Genomic DNA, 12,278 nt, shown 5'->3' with positions numbered 1-12,278 from the left:
CTCACCCCTAGCGCTGATCCCCCCATTTTGTAAGTGAACATTGTTTTTTTTTCCCCTATATGCATGACCTTGCATTTCCATATGTTGAAACTCATTTGCCACTTTTTGGCCCATTTTTCCAGTGTTGTCAGATCTTTTTGGAGATCTTCGCAGTCCTCCATGTTATTGACCTTGCGATAAAGTTTGGTGTCATCCGCAAATTTAATAACCTCACATTTTGTTCCTGCCTCCAGGTCGTTAATGAATATATTGAATAGGAGCGGTCCCAGTACCGATCCCTGTGGAACTCCGCTCGTGACCCATTGCCAGTCTGAGTAATGTCCCTTTACTCCAACCCTCTGTTTCCTGTCCGCCAGCCAGTTTTTGATCCTTCGGTGGACCTCCCCTTGCACCCCATGGTTCCATAGCTTCCTTAGTAGTCTTTCGTGTGGCACCTTGTCGAAGGCTTTTTGGAAGTCAAGGTAAATGATATCTATGGATTCCCCTTTATCCACCTGGCTGGTTACCCCCTCAAAAAAGTATAATAAGTTCGCGAGGCATGACCTGCCCTTGCAGAAGCCATGCTGGCTCGACTTTAGCTGCCCATAGTTGTTGATCTGTTCACAGATGCTGTCTTTAATCAGTGCTTCCATCATCTTTCCCGGGACCGAGGTCAAGCTCACCGGCCTGTAGTTTCCTGGGTCTCCCCTTGAGCCTTTCTTGAAGATGGGCGTGACATTTGCTATTTTCCAGTCTTCAGGAATCTCTCCAGTTTTTAGGGATAGGTTGCATATTTGTCGAAGTGGCTCACTATTTCGTTCCTTAGTTCCTTGAGTACCCTTGGGTGAATGCCATCCGGACCTGGCGATTTGTCGCTCTTTAGCCTGTCTATCTGCCTGAGGACATCCACCTTGCTCATCTCTAGCTGGACCAGATTTTCATCCTCTCTCCTTTTACGATCTCCTCGATGTTGGTTGTGTCCTCCCTCATGAAAACTGACGTAAAAACTTATTTAGCCTGTCAACTATCTCCTTTTCCTCTTTTACCACTCCCTTTCTGTCCCCATCATTCAAGGGTCCCACTTCCTCCCTTGCTGGTTGCTTCCCCTTAACGTACCTGAAGAATGATTTGAAGTTTGTTGCTTCCCCTGCCAGTCTCTCTTCATATTCTTTTTTTGCTTTCCTAACCACTCGATGACACTCCTTTTGGTGTTTTTTGTGTTCCTTTTGGTTCTCCTCTGTTTTGTCCTTTTTCCATTTTTTGAATGATGCTTTCTTGTCACTTATCGCCTTTTTCACTGCATTTGTTATCCACACTGGGTTTTTTGTTCTATTTTTTTTGCACCCTTTCCTGTACTTGGGGATGCACAGGTTCTGTGCTTCTTGCACTGTGCCCTTGAGTATGGTCCAGGCATTTTCTACGGACTCCATCTTCCTTGCGCTGTCATTGAGTTTCTTTCCCACCATTTTCCTCATGGCATCATAATTCCCTTTTTTGAAGTTAAGTGCAGTCGTTGTAGTTCTTTTCACCTTTGATGATCCAATTTCTAGCCTGTACTGGATCGTGTTGTGATCGCTGTTTCCTAGTGGGGCTAGTACCGCCACCTCCTTAGCGGGTCCCCCTAGTCCGTTGAGGATTAGGTCAAGAGTGGCATCACCCCATGTTGGTTCCATGACCAGCTGTTTCATGAAACAATCCCTCGTGACCTCCAGGAATTTGGTCTCCCTCATGCAGTTTGAGTGCCCAATACTCCAGTTTATTCCCGGGTAGTTGAAGTCTCCCATCACCACCACACTTCCGCTTTTGTATACCTGCCTCATTTCAGCCTCCAAATCCTGGTCGATTTCTTCCGTTTGTCCAGGAGGGCGATAGTACAGACCCAATTTTATGTCTGCTCCAGTTCCTCCTGGTAGCTTAACCCATAGTGATTCCAAGTCGTCCGCCCTTACTGTTGTTTCCATCCTGGTTGAAGGTATGGAATCTTTTATATATAGCGCTATTCCTCCACCCTTTTTGTGTGACCTATCTCTCCTGTAGAGTTTGAATCCTGGTAAAGCCACATCCCATTCATTGTCATCAGTCCACCACGTTTCTGTGACTCCAATTATGTCTAGGCCCTTTTTGCTGGCTAGGATTTCCAGCTCTCCCATTTTAGCCCTTAGGCTCCTAGCATTAGTGTATAGGCAAAGTAAGTCCCGTTTGTTCGCCTTTCTTGCTGTTTTTCCTCGTGGTTTGGCGCTCCTGGCCCCCTCGTGAGTTGCCAGACCCCAAGCCTCGTCTCGGTCATCCTCCTCCTGTGGTGTGTCTGTTTCGTCCTCAGCCCGTTCCCCTGTTTTTGGTTGTCCCTCTGGATTCTGTTGTTCTCTATTAGTGCTGCTTGCCAGTTTTGTTCGTGCACTAGACCCCTGCAATTCTCCCTTAGATCCTTTTTCTAAAAGTTCCCACTCAGACCTGAGTCCTCTTTTACAGTGTCCTTGCTCAATATCTTTGGCCCGGGTCCCCTGCATTGCGTCCTTAGGTTCTTTTTCCAAAAGTTCCCTCTCAGTCCCGATCCCTTTTTTATAATGTCCTTGCTCTATGTCCAAGGCCCTGGGCCCCTGTGTTGTATCCTTAGGTCCTTTTCCCAAAAGTTCCCACTCAGTCCCCAGCCCTCTTTTACAATGTCCCTGCTCAGTATCCTTACTTGATACTTTTGTCCGATGTGTCAGATCGACTGTCGGCTTTCCCCTCTTCCTCAGTTTAAAGCCAAATCAATGACGCTCTGGACGTTGCGTGCCAGCATCCTTGTTCCAGTCGTGCTCAGGTGCAGTCCGTCTCTCCTGTAGAGCTTATTCTTTCCCAGGAAAGTTGTCCAGTTCCGTGCAAAAAGGAAACCCTCCTCCTCGCACCATCTCCTGAGCCAACCGTTTATTGCTTGTAGTTCGCTCTGCCTCCTTGCGTCCGCTCTAGGTACTGGCAGGATCTCTGAGAAGGCTATCTTCCTTGCCCTCAGTTTCAGTTTCCTCCCCAGGATCCTGAACTGATCGGTTAGTGCAGTCCTGTTGTAGTCCCTCCTGCTGACATCGTTGGTTCCAATATGGATTACTACAGCTGTCTCCTCCGTCTCGGCCCTGAAACTTACAAATGCCATTCCATGCTCTGTAGAAACCGCAGAACCTGCAAAATGAAGCCAAGCAGTTGCACTAAGTGCATCCAGTCTCTGTTTTGTGAGGGCGATCTGTAGAATTAATATAATCCAGAACCTTCTGAACTGAATCCTGGTCATCCCCGAATTCAGTAGCAAATGAAATGTCTGGGAGGCTTCTCTTACTTCTATGAAAGGTATTGGGACGTGAAATGGTACACTGAAAGGTAATTACTGAAAAGATGAGTGAGATAGTAACTAAAGTACATGTACCTGTCCAATTTGAGGGCAAAGATTAATGCAATAAACCATACCCACACAGGACAGAACGGTCAGCTATTGCAGTTATACCATATAATGAAGATGTCTGAAGGTTGCAAGACCTTACATTTCTCCACATTGAAGTTCATCTGCCATCTTTTTGCCCACTCACTCAGTTTGTTCAGGTCACTCTGCAGTTCTTTGCATTCCTCAACAGTTCTGACACTGCTGGAGAGTTTTGTGTCATCCGCAAACTTGATAACTTCACACTTCGTCCCCAGATCATTAATAAATATATTGAACAGCAGCGGTCCAAGCACTAACCCTTGCGGAACACCACTCGTCGTGACCCCTATCCAGTCAGAGTAGTGCCCCTTTACTCCTACCCTCTGCTTCCTGTCCGCCAGCCAATTTTTGATCCATCTGTGCACGTCCCCTTCCACCCCGTGACTCCACTGTTTCTTCAGTAGGCGTTCATGGGATACCTTGTCAAAGGCTTTTTGGAAATCTAGATATATGATGTCTATGGGGTCACCTTGGTCCAATTGTTTACTTATCCCCTCAAAGAAATGCAGTAGATTCGTCTGGCATGATCGTCCTTTACAGAAACCATGCTGGCTTCTTCTCATCAGATTATTTTTTTCTATATGCTCATTGATACCTTCCCTGATCAGCGATTCGGCCATCTTCCCCGGAACTGAGGTTAAGCTCACCGGTCTGTAGTTCCCCGGGTCGCCTCTTGATCCTTGTTTGAAGATCGGTGTGACATTCGCTATCTTCCAGTCCGCCGGGATTACCCCTGTTCTCAAGGATCTTGTACATAGTCTGCAGTTGTTTTGGGTTTTTTGCTCGCTGCTTGGTTTAGCTGTAGTTCCTGTTGGATTTTTCTTTTGTTGCAAATATGCCGCAGTAACTCTGCTGTTTCATCTCTGAGCTCTTTCAGTATTCTCGGGTGGATCCCGTCTGGGCCGGGAGCTTTGTCAGTTTTTAATCTATCTATCTGCCTGAGAACGTCTTCGAGGCTTATCTCCATGCATGATAATTTTCCCTCTTGATCTCCCCTGAAGATTTTTTCCGGTTCTGGCACACTGGATGTGTCTTCTATTGTAAAGACCGACGAGAAGAACTTGTTTAGTCTACCAGCCACCTCTTTTCCCTCTTTCACCACTTCCTTTCGGTCACCCTCATCCAGAGGTCCCACCTCCTCCCTCACTGGCTGCTTCCCTTTCACATATTGGAAAAATGGTTTGAAATTTCTTGCTTCCTTGGCCAGTCTTACCTCATACTCTTTCTTGGCTTTCCTGACTACTCGGTGACATTCTTTTTGATGCTTCCTGTGCTCTCTCCAATTTCCTTCAGTTTTGTCTTTTTTCCACTTCTGAAATGATTTTTTCTTGCCTCCTATCACTTTCTTTACTTCATTGGTTATCCATGCAGGGTCCTTCATCTGATTCTTTTTGGATCCTTTCTTAAATCTTGTGCTCCTAAGTCCTTTTTCCACATTTTTGGAGCTGTCCTGCGGTTAGGGCTTTTTGGAGATGAGTGATTCGCTATTTGGAGTTTCTGATAGGCCGTTCTATACCTCTCACTCCGGTGGGGGTTTCTTTTAGATAAATATGAAGCTTTTCATTTTCCCCCTGGGGTAGGTCAGTTATTTTTGCGGAAGGTTATATTGGTAGCTAAGAAAATTATTTTGGGGGAATAGGTTTCGGATCGAGCTCCTTCTTATTGGGCTTGGTGTAACCGTTTGCATGCTTTGATGTTGCTTGAGAGGGGTCGAGTGTGTCATTCCTTGTGCCAATCTAAGGATTTTTTGCAGGTGTGGGGTCCTTATATTTATTCCTTGTCTCCTAGAACCTGCAGTTTGATCATTAATACTTTGCCTGTTTGATTTGTACTGAGCGGTGAGGGATTAGTGGCCTTGGGGTGGCCTCTCCCCAGCTTCTCCTTTTTTTTTTTCACTTTATTTCTTCTTGCTTGCTATCTGACTTTCCTGAGAGTTTTCTTAGCAAATCTGCTTGTGACACCTAATTTCCCTTGTTGTTCTTGGTTTGCATAGCCACACCTCACTTCCAGCCCCCTTCCCCCAACTAGCCAGCCTGCTCTTAGGGGCTAGATTCACTAATCCCACCGATCGTGTCCACATCCACTTTGCGAACCCAACCCGATTCACTAACCTTCCTCACAAGCGTATGCAAAGTAGGAAGGACCTCGATTCACTAAACCTTATCTACCACGGTATATTCCATCCACCTTTTTTGGCTCCACTTTTTACACGTTATTAGTGTCACTTAATTCCTCCCCCATCACTTTTAAAATTTAAATATATATATATATATATATTCTGTTCACTTTTTTTCACTTTCCTTTATAACATTATGTCTTTCTTCTTTTTTCATCTTCACTCTTAATAACCACTTCATATTTCATATTCTTTTTGAATATATATATTTTTTGTACTTTTACTGCACAATTGTCACTTTAAATGTTCACTATTCACCATTAATTTTTTATATTTTATATTTTGCATCATGCACATCATCACCAGTCTCGCCCATTAAGATATATTTTAAGTCTTATTTACATTCAATGTTTATGTTTATTAGGACCCCTGAGGAAGGTGTGTTGTCCGATACACGGACTGTGTCGGGTCCCTTGGTTGGTAATAAGGTTGTATATACCATTAGAGTTTGAAATAAACAGTGCCTGCATCTTGTACATAGTCTGCTGTTGTTTTTGGTTTTTTGCTCGCTGCTTGGTTTAGCTGTAGTTCCTGTTGGATTTTACTTTTATTTGTTGAACATAAGAATAGCCTTACTGGATCAGACGAAGGGTCCATCAAGCCTAGTAGCCCGTTCTCATGGTGGCCAATCCAGGTCACTATTACCTGGCCAAACCCAAAGAGTATCAACATTCCATGCTACTGATCCAGGGCAAGCACTGGCTTCCCCCATGTCTTTCTCAATGACAGACTATGGAATTTTCCTCCTGGAAATTGTCCAAACCCTTCTTAAAACCAACTATGCTATCTGCTCTTACCACAACTTCTGGCAATAGATTGAATATTGGACTTGGCACCAGATTGGAATTTATTTGCTCGATCTCCAATCTCTTAAACTTATTTGTATATTTTAATTTTATTATTTTTATTTCTTTTATCTTTATCTTTTTTTTATTATTTGAATTTTACCTTTTCCTCACCATTCTTGGAATTTTGTTATATCTTTTATATTTTAATAATTGTTTACTCAGGTTCTTTAGCTATATTGTGAGCCTTCAGGACTGATAGGGAAGTTCTAAGTACCTGTATTTTATTGTAAACCACTTAGATCTGTAATATGCTTATCTAATCTAATCCTTAGGTTTGTATACCGCATCTTCTCCACGTTCGTAGAGCTTGGCACGGTTTACAGGAGATGAAATAGGAAGGAACTACAATAACGGGTTAGGGGTCGAAGCATGAAGAATAATTAGAGGATTTGGGATGCCAGATAAGAAGAGTTTTTGAGGACTTGGGATACCAAAGTTGGAGAGAGACTTACATTTTTGAGGAAAGCCAGGTTTTCAGATGTTTGCGGAATATCGAATGTTAATTAAACATAAACAATGTGTTCCAGAGCTTAACTATTCTCTGAGTGACAAAATAATTCCTCCTATTAGTTTTAAAAAAAGTATCTCCCTGTAACTTCGAGTGTCCCCTAGTCTATTCTAAGAGCAGGAATGGAATTGCAGCTTTGAAATGTAGCCCAGCATGACTCTCAAGTATGGCCAGTTAGCTAATGGTTTCTGGTATGGAATTATTAATGTGTGCGCTGAGAACAGGAAAGCTTTTGAGTCTGAAAGGAATTAGTATGCAAAAATAGTCAGTGAAGTGAGGCAGGAAAAAGGAAACAAAAGACAGCACAATATTGAATTTTACAATCTACCACAAATGCATCTCAGAAAAATTATTTTTACATAGTTTGTTGCAGAGGCTGAGGTATGGAAGAGTTTTCTATGAGCAGGAATGTAATTGCAGTTTGAAGCAGCTTTGAGATGTATCCAGTAGGGCTTGCAAGTTGGCTAATGGTTACTAGTATGGAGTTGTTAATCAATTTCATCCAATCCCACCTTCCTTTATTCCAGTGATTCCCAAATATGTCCTGGAGGAATCCCAGCCAGACAGGTTTTCGGGATAGCCAATGAATATTCATGAGATTGATTTGGTATGCAAATAAGAACATAAGAAGTTGCCACCACTGGGTCAGACCATTGGTCCATCGCGCCCAGCGGTCCACTCCCACGGCGGCCCGTCAGGTCTATGACCTGTGGTTCCTGTCCATTTCTGTAACCTACCTCTTCTTTTTATCTGTAACCCTCAATCCCCTTATCTTTTAGGAACTTATCTAAACCTTCCTTGAAACCCTGCAATGTGCTCTGGGCTATCACAACCTCCGGAAGCGCGTTCCATGTGTCCACCATCCTCTGGGTAAAAAAGAACCTCCTAGCATTTGTTCTAAACCTGTCCCCTCTCAATTTCTCCGAGTGACCCCTTGTGTTAGTGGTTCCCCACAGTCTGAAAAATCTGTCCCTGTCCACTTTCTCTATGCCCCTCAGGATTTTGAAGGTTTCTATCATGTCTCCTCTAAGTCTCCGCTTTTCCAGGGAGAAGAGCCCCAGCATCTTCAACCTGTCAGCATACGAAAAGTTTTCCATACCTTTTATCATTTTAGTTGCTCTCCTCTGGACCCCCTCAAGTACTGCCATGTCCTTCTTGAGGTACGGCGACCAGTACTGGACATAATACTCCAGATGTGGGTGCACCATTGCACGATACAGCGGCATGATGACTTCCTTCGTCCTGGTCGTGATACCCTTTTTAATGATACCCAACATTCTGTTCACTTTCTTTGAGGCCATCGCGCACTGTGTTGATGCTTTCAATGTTGTGAACACCATCACCCCCAGTTCTCTTTCAAGGTTGCTTACCCCTAGCAGTGATTCCCCCATTTTGTAGCTGAACATCGGGTTCTTGCATATTTATTGTGTATATATTGAAATCTTATTGGCTTGGTTTCCCCCAAGGCAGATTTGGGAATCACTATTTTTCATCAATTCCTGCTCTACATCAATCAGAAAACTGAAATTGCTTCAACTGCTCCTCCCATCTCCCAAAGGGGTTAAATACAAACACATATTTGATTTGTTCTTCACATTTCTTGGCACCACAATTTGGAAAAACCACCCAACTGACATCAGGATGGAAACATTCTACAACAGATTTTTTTTTTTTAATTAAAAACTCTCTTCTTTGAAAGCATACACACCGTAGTCTTCTCTATTACTCCATTCATAATTCTGCCTTCCTCAAACTGCTATAATGTAGCATATACATTCTATAATTTCTTATATTATAAGTCTCCTTCAACCTGTTTAGGCATAGCATGACTCAGAAATACTAGTTCAGATTAGATCTAATGCTTAGTTTTGTATACCAAGACTTCAATCCAGGAAAGCTCGACTCAGTTTACAATGATTAAGATAGGCCAATAAAGGCATATAGAGAATTATAGGGAAGATTAGTTTCCAAAATGTTTAGTAAACAGAATGGTTTTCAGAGACTTACGAAAAAAGGGAAGGGAACCAGAACTTCTTAAACAAAGTAGAAGGTCGTTCCAAAGTCGTATAAACTTAAAAGACAGAGATTGATCAAGAGTTGTGATTCTTTTAATACTTTTACTAGATGGACAGGACAGCTTGAATTGTTAATCACCCTTTGCAAAAGAGAATCCAAAAGAGTTCCAAGATAAAGGAACTAGGGGAGTAAAAATACCACAGAGGATTTTAAAAGTGACACAGGCACATTTAAACTGGATTCTAAAATATACAGGGAGCCAGTGGAGATTATAAAGCAATGGGATCACATGATCAAACTTGCATTTTCCAAAAATCAATCTAGCAGCGTATTCTGGATTAACATAGTATTCAGAATTAACATAGTATTGTTATCACTGTGATATATCATAAACTTTGTGTTGATTAGTGTTTTATAAACCTGCATGCAGCCACCTCTGGAGTGGGAAATCTTAAGACACACACTCACTGCATTAGTTCCATAAAGATGGAAACTGTAGATTGCCCAGCTGTCTTGAAAAGTCATAGGGTTTAAAATATTTCACTGGGATGTCTAATGCTACTAAAATATAGTGCTGCATACTTTCAGAAAGTAACTGTCTAATGACTTTACATATACCAGAAACTCTGAATTCACAATCAAATGCTGCTTCCCCACTTTCCTCCATTCAGCTAAGGTAACAAAATGCTTCAGCAGTACTGTGATAGGATCAGAAGGGAATTAAAAGGCAGTTGGGGGGGAAGGGAGATTAAAGTTGGGGTGGTCCAATGACTGCATGATTAGCATCTGCCCATGTGTTTCAAAGTAAAACCCATCTAACTTGCCCAGTTTAATTCCCAATGCATTGCTTTGTGCGCTAAATTGTCAGAATTACAATCAAACTAGACCACCACTTGTCATTTATCAGAAGGAAAGATGCATAAGACTGTTCAACTGTAAAGACAAAAATGAGAAAACTGGCATTTTTGCTCTGATGTATGATGACTCAATTATAAGCTGAGGGGTAAGTCAAAAGAAGTATGAGATCTAGCTAGGTACTTGGGACCTGGGTTGGCTACTGTTGGAAACAGAATTCTGGGCATGATGGACCTTCGGTCTGTCCCCATATAGCAATTCTTATGCTCTTATTTTAGTGAGGGGGGGTGGGGGGTGTTAAAGTCTTATTATGGATGAGAATCAGGGTGACTGCAAGATGGCAGTATACAAGATTGGAAGGAAACATTATATGAATGGGAATGCAGGATGATAGTGTGGAAGATGGGAAGGATTCATAATTTGAGAGTAGTATAGGGCGTGGATAATGGTGGTGTGTAGGGCAGCACTACACCACCAAGATCTTCTTTGGAGCAAGTGATGTTTGTATAAATGGACAGGAACATTATTTACACACAAAACAAAAGCATTTCTTAAAGGCTAACAGTTTGCATTTTATGATTGCTTTAGGATTTCAACCTGAACCAAATATCACACGGTGGCTGTGGGTAACCCGCCGAAACGGTGAGGGGGAAAAAAGTGCTCACTGCAGGTATGGTGACAAGGCCATCCAATGCACCGTGGAGCGGTGAATGGCCTTGTCCCTGCAGTTAAGGGAGGGAATGCACGCGGCCCCCTCCCTCCTTTCTACCTACCGAATCTATCTATCTCCCTCCCTCCCCTTTACCTTCGCAGCGTGTTTTGAGTAACTTCTTCACAAAGCCATCGGAGCCTGCAAGAAGTAGCGTGTATGTGTGTGTGGGCAGAAGCTTCTCCTCTGACGCAATTTCCATTTACGTCAAAAGAGAAGCTTCCACCCACACATGCATGCTATTGCTTGCAGGCTCCGACGACTTTGAAGAAGTTACTCAAAATGCACTGCAAAGGTAAAGGGGAGGGAGGGAGATAGATAAATATATTCAGGTAGGTAGGAAGGAGGGAGGGGGCCACATGAGCGGTGACGAAGGGCGTGAGATGGCGAGAGGGAAGGGTGGTAAAGGAAAGGAACAGACGCTGAAAAGAAATGGGGAACAGATAGTGGGGAGAAGATTCTGAAAGAAAATGGGGAAGACAGAGTGGGGAGAAAACGCTGAAGGGACATGAGGAAGACAGAGTGGGGAGAAGACGATGAAGGGACATGGGGAAGACAGAGTGGGGAAAAGACACTGAAGGGACATGGGGAAGAGAGAGTGGGGAGAAGACACTGAAGGGAAATAGGGAAGAGAGAGTGGAGAGAAGACGCTGAAGGGAAATGGGGAAGAGAGAGTGGGGAGAAGACGCTAAAAGGGAATAAGACAGAGATGCCAGACTATGGGGAAGCAGAGGGAAGAAGATGGGTGCCAGAACAATTGGAGGGGGGTGGTGTGTGAAGGGAAAGGCACAGTAACAGAGCAAATGGAAGATACAGAGAAAAGACAGACAGTGGATGGAAGGAATTGAATAAGAAGACGAGGGTAGCAGAAACCAAATTACTTTGGTTTTTTTTTTTGTGCTTTAGGATAAAGTAGTATGTTAGTTGTGTTTATAAAAATTTATAAACAAGGCCCTGCCAGCTGAACATCTCTTTCTCTAGTTCAGCAGCCAGAACTTTGATTTATAAGGAAGAAATAAGCTAAATATTACAGTACTGAGGCTTGCATGGATGCTGTGGGGATAAAAGTCGCGGGGACAGTGGTCGTGGGGATGGGAATGGGGCGGGGACAGTGGTCACGTGAACAGGACGGTGACGGGGACAAAGTTTTTCACTGCATCATTCTCTATATCACACACAATGCATTAGAAATGTGTGCATGGATGTGCTATAATCTTACAGTGCCTTCTCTTTCCACAGAAGTCAGAATGATTTGTTTCCCTTGAGACTTCCATTCAATGACCTACTACTCTGAAGCTCTTACTCTGAAGACAGATTGGGGAAAATTAAGGATCTCGAAAAAGTTGGAATCACATACTATTGGTTTACAATGATTAATTATCAATTAAACTATCCTTAGACTGCATAAGCACTGGTCTGGGTCATCTTATTTTATTTCGTTATCCTACAACTATGAATATAAATATACACTAGCATATGCTCAGTTTACCAATTGTTTATTAATATTTTGATATATGAGAAACAAAGGAGCATAGAAACAGGATGGCAGAAAAAGGCCAAATGGCCTATCCAGTCTGGCCATCCACTATCTCCTCCCTCTTAGAGATCCCACATATCTGTTCTATGCTTTCTTGAATTCAGACACAGTCTTGGTCTCCACCACCTCTACCAGGAGACTATTCCACACATCTACCACTCTTTCAGTAAAAAAAAGTATTTCCTTACATTATTCCTGA

General features: G+C 42.9%; 1 long non-coding RNA gene across 1 annotated transcript in view; it reads left to right on the top strand.

Annotated features, from left to right (window-relative positions):
• The window catches only part of LOC117368219, a 58,590-nt gene extending 46,640 nt beyond the window's left edge, over window positions 1–11,950 (top strand). Inside the window, exon 4 of the long non-coding RNA XR_004540928.1 lies at window positions 11,782–11,950. This is a non-coding gene — a long non-coding RNA (uncharacterized LOC117368219). The remainder of the gene's footprint in view (window positions 1–11,781) is intronic.
• The last annotated feature ends 328 nt before the right edge of the window (window positions 11,951–12,278 follow it).

The sequence above is a fragment of the Geotrypetes seraphini genome, chromosome 10, assembly GCF_902459505.1.
Source record: "Geotrypetes seraphini chromosome 10, aGeoSer1.1, whole genome shotgun sequence".
Classification (NCBI taxonomy): Eukaryota; Metazoa; Chordata; class Amphibia; order Gymnophiona; family Dermophiidae; genus Geotrypetes; species Geotrypetes seraphini.
Note: the sequence above shows the minus strand (reverse complement) of the source record. Positions and strands in the feature narration are given on the sequence as shown.